This window comes from Octopus sinensis, linkage group LG4, assembly GCF_006345805.1.
Source record: "Octopus sinensis linkage group LG4, ASM634580v1, whole genome shotgun sequence".
Lineage (NCBI taxonomy): Eukaryota > Metazoa > Mollusca > Cephalopoda > Octopoda > Octopodidae > Octopus > Octopus sinensis.
In genome coordinates this window covers 80,639,206-80,651,759 of record NC_043000.1, presented here as the reverse complement: position 1 = coordinate 80,651,759, position 12,554 = coordinate 80,639,206, and positions in this window count along the sequence as shown.

Here is a 12,554-nt window from a genome sequence, read left to right as displayed (position 1 = left end):
TGATGGAAATTGTGCAGAAGCCAGTTGTATACACAACACACACTCACATGCAGAAAACATATTCATAAGCGTCAGCAACATCATCATCACCATTGTTGTCATAATTGTCATCGTCATCACCAACGTGGTCACCATGGTCACCAGTATCAGCATCATCATCATCATCATCATCATCATCACCATCATCATCATCATCATTATCTTCATCATTATAATGTTTTTATTGTCTGTTTCTACACTGACCTGAATTGGATTCGATTGGTACCAGGTCCAACTCAATTCTTATTCGAAGTTAATGCTCTCACAGCCAAGCTACTAAACCACATTTCGTTTGCATGTTCTATTTTTTAGTGCAGTTTCTGGAGGATGCTTTCCCTAAAAACCATCCACCTCACAGAGTACATTGGGGACATTTTATTGAGGCACTAGGAGTAGCGCGCTTGTTAATCCTTTGACAGGGTAAGATTAGAAGACCTTCTTTACTCGACATCATCATCATCGTTTAACGTCCGTTTTCCATGCTGGCATGGGTTGGAGGGTTTGACTGATGTCTGGAGAGCCAGTGGCTGCACAAGGCTCCAATCTAATCTGACAAAGTTTCTACAGCTGGATGCCCTTCCTAATGTCAGCCACTCCAAGAGTGTAGTGGGTGCTTTCAAAAGGCATGGAGTTCATTTTATTACTGCATCAACTGTAATGATGTTGCCTTGAAAATGCAAGTTAAATTCTACAGAGAGTGTGTAGGTGTGTACAAGTGCGCGTGCATGCATGTGTGTGTGTGTGTGTGTGTATAAGACTAGGCATAAATAGCATAAGATTTCTTCTGTAATAGATGTTGAACAGAATTCCTGAGAATTTTATAAAAACTAATATGCTAATTGACTCAGAAGTCTCCTAAATATATACATACCAAATTGGGCAAGTTCACAGGAACACATTCATGCAATAGAAATAAATGAATGCAAGAATCAAGCAGGTTAAAGAGGATGCATCATATTTTGATAACTAACTTCACCTAAGATCAGAAATGATCTAGAAACTCATATAATCCTCCTGTAGCATTTGAAAGCAAAACAAAATACAAAGATGAAAACATGCGAGCAAAACATTAAAAACAAGCAGAAACATAGCACAGAATAAAATCACATTTAATGTGATCAGGTAATTTTCCTTATTAGCTGCACAACAGATACCATCATGATGTTGCCAATCACTAATTCCATTAGATAAATACAAACACTGGGAAGATACAAGCCAAATGTTTAAACCTAGTGTGCAAATCACACACATTCCAAACATTAGAGTTGAAACATTGAAATAATCATAATTCATCTTAAACATATTATACATTGTTACACATAACATAAACTAAATGCATGTATGCATATATGTCCATATGCATGTGTGTGTGTGAGTGCATGCATGCTTGTGTCACATTTGTACTGCTCACAAGTACAAATATATTCAAACTAGTGAGGAAGCCTCTGTGTTGTCATGAAACATTGTTAGAATATCTCCAATGATACGTTTGATGGTTCAAATCTGGAGTAAAACAAGAACAAACATGCTGGTACACATGCCTGAATGCATATAGACAAGGACAGCTACTCCTACTCCTACTACTACCACCACCACCACCACCACCACCACTATCATTAATAATAATAATAATAATAATGATATTTTAAAAGGATTGATGTAACTCTTCACAAAGGTAAACAGACAAGACAAAGAGCATGATGTGATTGCAATAGATATTTTATTGGTTGAACAATATTTCCACAGCAAGCCTATCATTGTCGAGTTCAAAATGAAAAGTGATAAAAATTGAAGTTTACTGGAGGAGGAGAGTTTCTAAAATAATCATAAGGCTGCAAGCTTAGGAGTAGGAGTTAGTTGATTAAATAGATTCCAGTACAAAACAGATACTTTATTTTATTCAGCCCAGAAGGAGGAAAACTGAAGTTGACCGTAGTGAGACTTGAAATCAGAATGTAAAGAGCCAGAACTAGTACTGCAGTCAATTAATAATGATTATGATGAAGATGCTGATGATGATTGTGATGATGATGATGATGATGATAATTTCTGTTATTATGATAATAATAATAAATGAATCCGTAGAGCCTCAAAAGTGAATGTGGTACCTATTGTGGTTGGTGCATTTGGGACCATCTCAAAGAGAGTAATATTCAGGCATCAAAAGCTGCAAATACCAAAACTTCATAGGAAGTATTCAGTTGGCAGCAATACTTGGAATAACTCATGAGTTGAGAAATGTGTTGTGTCTCAAAGCTGTGGGATGGTGATGAGACGTAACATAGATAAATCAGAAGTTAAGTGAATAAATGTATGGATGATGATGATGATGATGATGATAAATAAATAGATAAATAATAAGAGGAAGCAAAGTTACATGGAGAAGCATTTATACCATCAGATTATGAAGAATATTGGGGCAAAAAGAGGTGAAGACACTTGGAATTGGTTGAAGAAAGGAATTCTACACAAATAAGGCAAACCCTCTGAACAGACAGTGCACAATGTGGAACAGGAGTCAATGTATTACCGTTGTGTACTTTGCAAGATGAACAAGAAGAAACAGTGACACACATAGGAAGTGAATATTCCAAACTTGCACAGAAACAGTAGTAGTAGTAATAATAATAATAATAATAATAATAATAATAATAATAATAATAATAATGAATTTCTTTGAGACCATAATAAATTAAATATGTATTCAAATGTCATATCATCTGAATGTAAATCAATGCCAAAATCCAGCTGACTGGGAATAAAATTGGCCTAGAATATGAGAATATGAATTTCTGTCTTTATTCATTAATGGTATATAATTGGTAAGCATTAGCAAAAGTCTGCTGTGAATAGTTGCTTCTTGCTCCATGATAAGAATGCTATATATAGGTATATAAACTTATATTTATGTCCATATTTCATTCTCTTTCTTTCAATACACACACATTTATAGAAATATATACATATACATGCACATGCACACACACACACACACACACACACACACACACACACGCATACATATACAAACACACACATTTATAAGATATGATTCTTTGTAGCAACAAACTACGTACTCAATACTTCAACAAGTAGAGATAAATTTATTAATTTGGAAATACATAGATTTATAGGTTTAAACATCTTTACAACTATCCATTTCTATCTCTATCTTTCTTTCGCTCTCTCTCTCTCTCTCTCATGCACACACACACTCACATTCACACACACACACTACTTTGCATATCACATGTGGTTAACATACCTCTCTCTCTCTTATCACTTGTCCTCACTTTCATTACACCCTCATCCATCATCTTCTCTCTTTCTCTTCTGTATCATGCTGCATTTCTCTGTTTCCAAACTAATAAACAATATGTAGATGCCAACACTGTGTCTCTTCCATTACTCTCCTGCCTCTACAACCCTTTTACTCTTATCCTTGTTTCACTCATCATACTCTCTCACCCTAGCACACCATTCCCCTTTCTCTTTTTTATTCACCCTGTCAGTCACTCTGATTTAAGCAAGCAATGACTCTTCAGTCCTGAAGAGAAAAAGACAATCTCAGTGCCAAATACAACATATACATTTACCCATTATTCAAACATAAATAGAATAAAATTTATTTGAGAAAATAGTTGTAAAAGTTGTACAACACTTCTTAAGTCTTTTGTTTTATTGTTTATCCTTAATTGAATATAATGGTGCAAACAATATGCGAACAAATTGTTGCACTGAAAATGGCAGTTATAAAGAACTTCGAGGTGCAGAAAAACTGTTTTTAATATGTAGAAAAGTTTCAAAAGGTGCAAACAACCTCACTAAATTCAATACCAAGAAGAAACTGTTCAGTTCATGCCAGGAGAATCATTGTACCTGACAATAAAAGAGTGAAGAGAAATCCACAAAGGAGCACAAGGAACATAGTAAAAGAGCTGAATATACCAGATGAATCATTAATGAGGATTATGAAAGAGAATTTAGGGCTTTATCTTACAAGAATCATTGTGAAAGAAGATTTAGGGCTAAACCATAAAAGATTCAATGATGACAGTTACTCTCAAGTACCTCCAAGCAAAAATGGCTTTATAGAGGGAAGAAAACATGTTGAAGGCAATATATTGTGCCGCAGACATGTCTTCATTTGGTCAGTTGAAAAGTTCTTCTTAGTGGAGACTTAGTCAACAACTAAAGCAATAGAATTTATACTGCTTCACCAGAAAACATCCCCCACATTTCCAGTGACAGAAACCAACTGGTGTCAATTAAGTTTGGGTTACTGTTGCTACTGATGGTTTAAAATCGTCCTTGGGATACAATGAAGAAGTTTAAAATGAATAGCAGAATTTACCAGTAAATGTTGTAGAGAGATATGTTGCCTTGGGCACCAGCCATATTTTGGAAGTCATGATGTCTTCATTCAAGATGGAGCTCCTGCTGCACAACTATTCTAAAGCAGAACTGGTCCAAGAGACATTTTCATGTATTTTTTATAAGTTTATTTGGCTTCCATCAAGCCCTGATACTAATCCTATGGGTTTTGCAAGATGGCCTATATTGGAGATCGATGTTTCACACATCTCATACTCCAGCATGCCAGATCAGAAAGTAGCTCTTAAGATGTGGTGCAATCTAAATGAAGAGGTGGAAGATGTCAGGCACTTTTAGCATATTAAGGACTATGCAAAAAGCAAAGGGTAGCCATTTTGAATTGTAAATATATGTAAAATATTGTCAATAGATATAACAATAAACCTTTTTTCTCTTTTACTTGTTCGGAACTTTTAGTCGAATGAAGTAACCCAATACTTATTTGATTTAACTTCCATTGAGGAAAACCTAAAACTTTTAATAAAATGAATATGTGCTGCACCTGATATTGCTGGAACAACAGTAGAATGTACCCAGAATACTTTATAAAGTAGTTGGTAACTATATGGAAAAACCATGGAGTTGAGAGGTTTCTTTAATCTTACTGAGGACATGGCATTGCATCTAGTGCTGATGCTATAAACGAAAAGGCACTCAATATATCTGGTAAAGTGTTTGGCATTTAGAAAGGTGTTCTGCCATCTTAATCTTCACAAAAATAAGATTTACAAAAAAGATGAGGTGCCTAACCCCTCTAGGAGGGTAGTAACTCTAAAAAGAAACTGACTCAGACTGTGACAACTCAAACCAACACATGCCAGCATGGAAAGCAGATATTAAAAGGATAAGTATGACAATGATTGTGATGATGATGACAATGATGACGATGATGACGACAATGACGATGATGATGATGATGATGACGACGACAGTGATGATTATTATGATGATGATGATGACAATGATAGTGATAATGATGATGATGAGGAGGATAATTCAATCATGTTGACCTCAAAAAGTGAATAACGCTTGTGGGTTGTAAATTTGTTTAATCATATTTATAACATATTCAGATTTATTTTCATGAAATTCTCAGGAAACTAAAATGATAGAAATTGATTTGTGAATCTATGAACTTAGATATTCATAAATTAATGTGTGTGTGTGTATGTGTGTGTGTGAGTATGTGTGCATACACGTATGTTTGTGTGTCTGTGTGTGTGTGCTTGTATGTGTATGTATTTATAAAGTCCTATTCAAATATTAGGTTACTCAGAGTTTCAAAAGTACCAAATATCAGACATCAAACCCTTAGTGACAACAACTGGTGGTATCCTTGATCTGTGTTGCTGAGAGCAGTAACTTCTTTGAATTAATATATCATGATTATCATTGTCATCATCATTATCGTCATTGTTGTTCTCATCATCATCACCACCACCACCACCACCACCATCACCATTATCATCATCATCATCATCATCATCATCATCATCATCATCATCAACGAGGTTGTCATTGTCAGCATCATCATCATCATCATCCTTTACCTACTCTGCTATGCTCTCATGGTTGAATAGGACTTTTGAGAAAGTCTTCCTAATGCCACCTTTTTAACATTACCCCTTCTGACTGTACAGAAAAGAGTGTGCCTGATCTAAAAACTGTCATACATGCATATAACACAAAAATACATACACAACCACTCTCATACACATATATTGGTTTCAAATTTTAGGGAAGAATATAAGTCGATTACATCGACCCCCCAGTGCTCAACTGGTTCTTATTTTATTGACCCCAAAAGTATGAAAGGCAAAAGTGACCACGATGGCATTTGGACTTAGAATGTAAAGACAGATAAAATGTCATTTTTTCTGATATGTTAACAATTCTGCCACTTTGCCACCTTACATACACTCACATACTAAAGACAAAACTAAATATTTTGAAAAATACCATTGGTGTAGGTGTGGCTGTGTGGTAAGAAGCTTGCTTCCCAACCACATGGTTCTCAGTTCAGTCCCACTGCATGGCACCATGGGTAAGTGTCTTCTACTATAGCTTCAATCTGACCAAAGCCTTGTGGACAGATTTAGCAGATGAAAACTGAAAGAAGCCCATCATATATATATATATATATATATATATATATATATATAATATATATATATATATGTCAGTGGTGACTCCTTCACTCAGGCTGTTCGGGCTTAGGCCAAGTATAAATTTAGTACAGTGAATGTGTATTTGCTAGCTAATTTAATTTCTGCCCACATTGACTTTATATAATTTCAGCCAATAACTTGGGTGCCTTTTATTGAGCATGGTCATGGTTCATTTATTTTCATTAAGCATCTGGCAGTCATCTTAGAGGTGCCTTGTGTCAAAAAATATTTGTTGTAGCAGACGTTCCCTTGGCATCGTTCACATACACCTGACTTGGGCTCAGAATTTACAGCTCTAGTTGTCTTCTATAATCGTAAAAATTAAAAGTAATTCAAATTCAATATTTCCTTGAAGCAATAAATTTCTGTAGAGATTAGGATTTAAATTCCAATCTATGAAAAGTTTCCGTTCTACAATATTCTTACAGGAATGAAAAATTATCCAGCAACTGGGCTAGTACGAACTAGCCTGGTAGGTGTAAAAGACTAACTGGCATCTCTTGTCAAGAGTACAGGTGACAGTCAGATCGCTGATGTTTGTTGTGCACTCCACTGTCGTTATTTAATTGCTGTTATTCTGAAGAGATGGTGGTGGCATGGAGGATTTCGTTGCCTCTTGGCAGAAACAGCTGCAAGGAACTGTCTTTTTGCTCTTTTCTGTAATATTAATACATGTGTGTGTAACGCATAGTTACTACATGTAAAGCATAGTTACTACATATGTATGTTTTCTTCTAATACTTTCTAATGCTTTGGAATAAATAGATACACTGGAATGTCTACTGGATGATATATGTCATTTTGTATCCTATCCATTTTCTTATTTGCCGTATAAATCAAGGGTAAACCACTTTTTACCCCTGCCCATATATGACACAATTGTGAGATTGCCATGCAATAACTAGTATTTGGGTATGAATAATTGGGTACACTACCAGCAGTATATTGGATAGGCATTATCCCTTAGCTGGTTGGTTTCCCAACCTCTAACTCTCACAGAAATATATATACATACACATACAAACACATACACATAGTATGATCAATAAGTATCCGGACTGCTGCCATAGTAACAAAGATAAAGCACACAGATTGAAGCCACTTGGCATAGATTGACCTTGAATTCTGCTGTGCATGCGTGCTGTTTTAACATTCTAGCTCACTTCCACTGTTTACAGCACTGTTTGGAAGAAACGTGTATAGCATATGATTGTTTTACTGCTCAAATTTCTCTGTCATGACAGAGAAATTTGAGCTGAGAATCTGCATCAAAATTTGCTAAAACCTTGGTGATACATGCTCAGTGGCCTATGCAAAATTTTAAAAACGTTTTCATCGTTCTTGTCACAATCAAAGAGATCTTGTGCAACTGAAACCCGAGTGTCGTTTTGGTCAGCTGAAAGCAGTTTTGGCACAAACTTGGCTAAAATTGAATGACTTATTGAAAGATAAATAAATTGTTTTCTAAATTTTCTGCTTGTTTTGACAGATCTCCAGTTTTAAAAGTTGTGTTAATGTTAACATGTACAAAAGGCAGTAACACTCTTATACTGATTACACAATCATCACCTACTAAGGAAAGTTAGAGGTGTGTGTGTACGTACCTACATACAAACATTCATATATATATATATATATATATATATATATATATATATAATATATATATATATATATATATATATATATATATAATATATATATATATATATATATATATATATAAATACAAGAAACATGAACATGGATGCATCTCTAGTGAAATTATATGTAGAATATGTAGGTTTCTCTTTTTGCATGCACCCTGAATTTTTGTCTTTATTCCATCTGTGATTCTGTTTAAGCTATTCAAGTCCTGTAGAGTTTTCACAAACTTCTCGATCCGGTCAAAAACTAGAGATTTTGATGAAATGTACTTAGCCCTGTATATAAAAGAAAAAAATCATAAAAGTTATTATACTTGTGTGAATTGGATGAAATTTATTGATGCAATATAATAATCAGGGCATACATTGTGAATGCATTTCTTTTTTATCTACTTGTTGATTTTTATCAATTGTTATTTTCTTTGTACTTGCCAAGGGAGGTTAAAGACATAAACTGATTACATGCAAGTGTTTTCATGTATATTTACAAGATATTGATTTGTGGGCATCCAAATCTTAAACCCCTCTCCACTTTGAAGAAAAAATGCCTAGAGAAATTTACTTAACAAAATATACGTATGATGCAGACAGGAAGTCTTTTCACAGAAAGTCCTTTCTAAAATAAGGTTAAACTTTGCTTCTTGTACAAAAGAGTACTTAGTTCCAGTTTTGACTCTTGTGTATCATTCTTTGAATTGCTGTTTTATGCAATTCATAATTTGGTGATAGCTGTAGATATCCAGCTTTTTTTATATTTCACTTTATGGTGTTCTTAAATTATTGGCAAAATCAACCTGGCTATTTTTTGTCTTTGAGGTAGTTGTGAACACATGGTTAACTTAGGTGGGTTTTCAGAGAATATTCCAGTGATATGCTTTCTTCAATTTAGCTCTCTTATTGAGGAGGGGAGCCTCCATACCAGACAACCCTACTCCAGCTTATATAATTATCCCACTCTTAGGAACAATGACCCGCAGGAAATTTTCATGATTTTATGCAGGTGTCTTATCCAGGCAATATTTTATGTCTATAGTTAAAATTTGGTCATTTTATCAGAGGTAGGTGGATAGAAATCAAGGCCTGTATAGAATGGATTTGGATTAGGATCTTAGAGAGGTGGAATAAAATAGTGAAAGATATACAGATTAGATATTTTAGAGAATAAATTACTTACAGACACTACCACAAGAAAAACAATACTTAAGTTAGTGTTAACATATTTAATGTAAGAGATTTAGAATGTTAATCAGAAATAATTATGTGGTAAAGAATATGCAACATTAATTAATGACTTATATTGTTTAATTATTCAAGGGAAATAAGGGAAACAACATTTAATGTTAGACCTCAATGAATTAAACTTCACCATATTTGTTGAAGTAATGATGAAAGATTCATTAAACATATGTTCAGTATTATACATAAGTTTATAATTTACTGAGCTGGTAGGAACATTAGCCCACTGGGCAAAATGCTTAGCAACACTTCGTTCGTTTTTAAGTTTTGCCTTCAAACTCTGCTGTGGTCGACTGTGTCTTTTATCCTTTTGGGGCCAATAAAGTAAGTAATCAACTTAACCCCTCCCTTGGAATTGCTAGCCTTGTGCCAAAATTTGAAACCATTATTATCCATAGGTTAGTGAAGAAAATAAGAATATATTAAAGAAAGTGTTACTCTGAGATACCCTCTGAATGAAAAACAAAAGTTAAAGTTAAGAAAGGTGGTAAGCTGGCAAGATCATAAGAGCATTGGCAAAGAATGCCTTCTGGTATTTCTTGTAGTTTTTTGCATTCTGATATCAAATCCTGCCAAATCTCAGGTTGATATAATAAAGTAGCAGTCAAGTACTAGGATTGATGTAATCAGGTAACTCCTCCTTGCAAACTGTTGGCCTAAATCAGAAACAATTATTAGCTCTTTATCAATTTTGCTATGTGACTGTTTTTGAAAAAAGTTTTCTAATCGGAACTAATGTGTATTGTTCTGAGTTCAAATCCCCTCACAGTCAACTTTGCTTTTTATCCTTCCAAGGCTTGATAGAATAAATTACCAGTCATTGTCATTAACTGGTGTCGTTGGGATTGACTGAATCTTCCCTCAAATATTTGGCCTCATACTAATGTTATGATCATCAACATTTAGTAGGAGCTAAGGTGCCGAGCTGGCAAAATGCATAGCAGCATTTCATTTGTCTTTACATTTTGAGTTCAAATTCCACTGAGGCCAACTTTACCTTTCATCCTATTTGGGGTCAATAAAATAAGTACCAGTCGAGTACTGGGATCAATGTAATTGACTTATCTCCACCCCTTCGAAGTTGCTGGTCTTATGCCAAAATTTGAAACCAATATTTAGTAGAAACTAGAGCAACAAGCTGGTAGAATCATTAGAACATTGGAAAAATATCCCTTACAGGATTTCTTCTTGCTCTTTATACTCCAATTCAAATACAGTCAAGGTCAACTTTGCCTTTTAACCATTTGTGATTGATAAAATAAAATACCAGTCATGTACTAGGCTAAGCCCCTCTCCTCAAATCTACTGCTTTGTACCTAAATTGTAAATGATTATTAAAAGAAACAATTAAGCATAACGTAGATTCCTTTAAATTCTTGCAAAATGTTTCATTCATAAATGTTCTGAGTTCAATTCCTGTTTAACCCTTTAGCATTTAAACTGGCCACATCTGGCTCAGATATTCTACCTGTTTTATGTTCAAATCAGCCAGATCCAGCTTCTCACACCTAACCTACATATCGTTCTAAAAGTAAGCAATCACATCATCAAAATTTCAAAGCTATGAGATAATGCATGATTAATTAAGAACAGTGTGATTGAATAAGCATCACAGTTGATAGATTAATCTGAATACTAAAGACATTTTCAATTTCATCCTTTTGGGAAATTATGAAATAAGTGTGGTTCCATATTGGGTTAATTCCTGCAACTCTACCTGGCACCAAAATATATGTTTCTGTACAGCAGTTAGACATTCTTATATCAATGAAGAACAGTGAATGGCAAAACCAAAATACCTGCTGCTATTCAGTTTTAAGTTCAAGTCCACTTGTGTCAGCTTTACGTTTCATTTTCCTGGGGGTCAATGAAATATGTATAACTCATGTACTGAGAACACTATAATCAACTTTAACCCAGTTACAAATGTATGATCCTCTAGAGCAGTGGTTCTTAACAGGGGTCGACATGGTCCTTGAAGGTCCATATAAATGTACAATAAGTTGCTTATACTTCAGCAATAGATAAAATATTTTAACATTTTTATACTATTTCTTATATCTAATTACAAAAATATGATTGGATTTTTTAAATATCAAATGGCTATGGGGGTCTGCTTGAATAAAATAGGAATCAAAGGGGTCCATAGATAAGAAAATGGTTTGAGAACCAGTGCTCTAGGGCCTAAGACAAAAGCAGCTTTATTGTCTGCAATTAGTGATGACAGACATCTTCTTTAGGCTGAAAAACAAAGCAGCTAAAAGGACAACCTTGTTTATCAGGGTGATACTGGATTTGTGGTAAGGACTTCCTAAATTGGCCTCTAAGTGGTGATGCCCAGGTTGGGATGTTAATTCTCTTTTATTAAACTGTTATTTTTAGAAAAGTTCTTTTTTGTTTTCTTAATCAATTCTATGTACTGCTCCCACTCATGGTTTTAGCAATTTTGTCTCATAATGTCCCTTTTATCCTTTGCCTTTATAGTAAATAATGAAATGATTATAATCGTTTTATTGTTCTGTGGCTGTATGGTATCAGTATATGTTCAGCTTAATTATGTTTCCTATGGAACAATTTATGGTCTGAGAAGAGGAGGAATTTATATCTTCATTTCAGTTCTCACTTTGTCATGAGGATTTTCTGAATAAATCTTGCTGAACTGAGTAAACAGGTTTTCTGCACTACATCCAAGATTTATTCTCAAACACTTTGTCACAGTTTCCATAGTCCCAATATAATTAGCAGGGTCATAACATCATTAACTACTTTATTCTGGTATCAGATCAAATTGTTACAGTGGCATTTTGTTTGTATTTACACTGAGTTCAAATATTACTGAAGTCAACTTTGCCTTCCATCCTTTCAAGGTCAAGAAATAAGTACCAGTTGAGTACTAGGGTCTATGTAATCAACTTACCCCATTCCTTGTAATTGCTGGCCTTGTGTCAAAATTTTATTATTATTATTATTATTATTATTATTATTATTATTATTATTACTTTTTTTTTTTTCTTCTTTCAAATTTTCTTCCATTTCTTGCCGAGTGTCTTCCCGACTCCTAGGGCAAAGAAACTCAGTGTATATTGGTAGG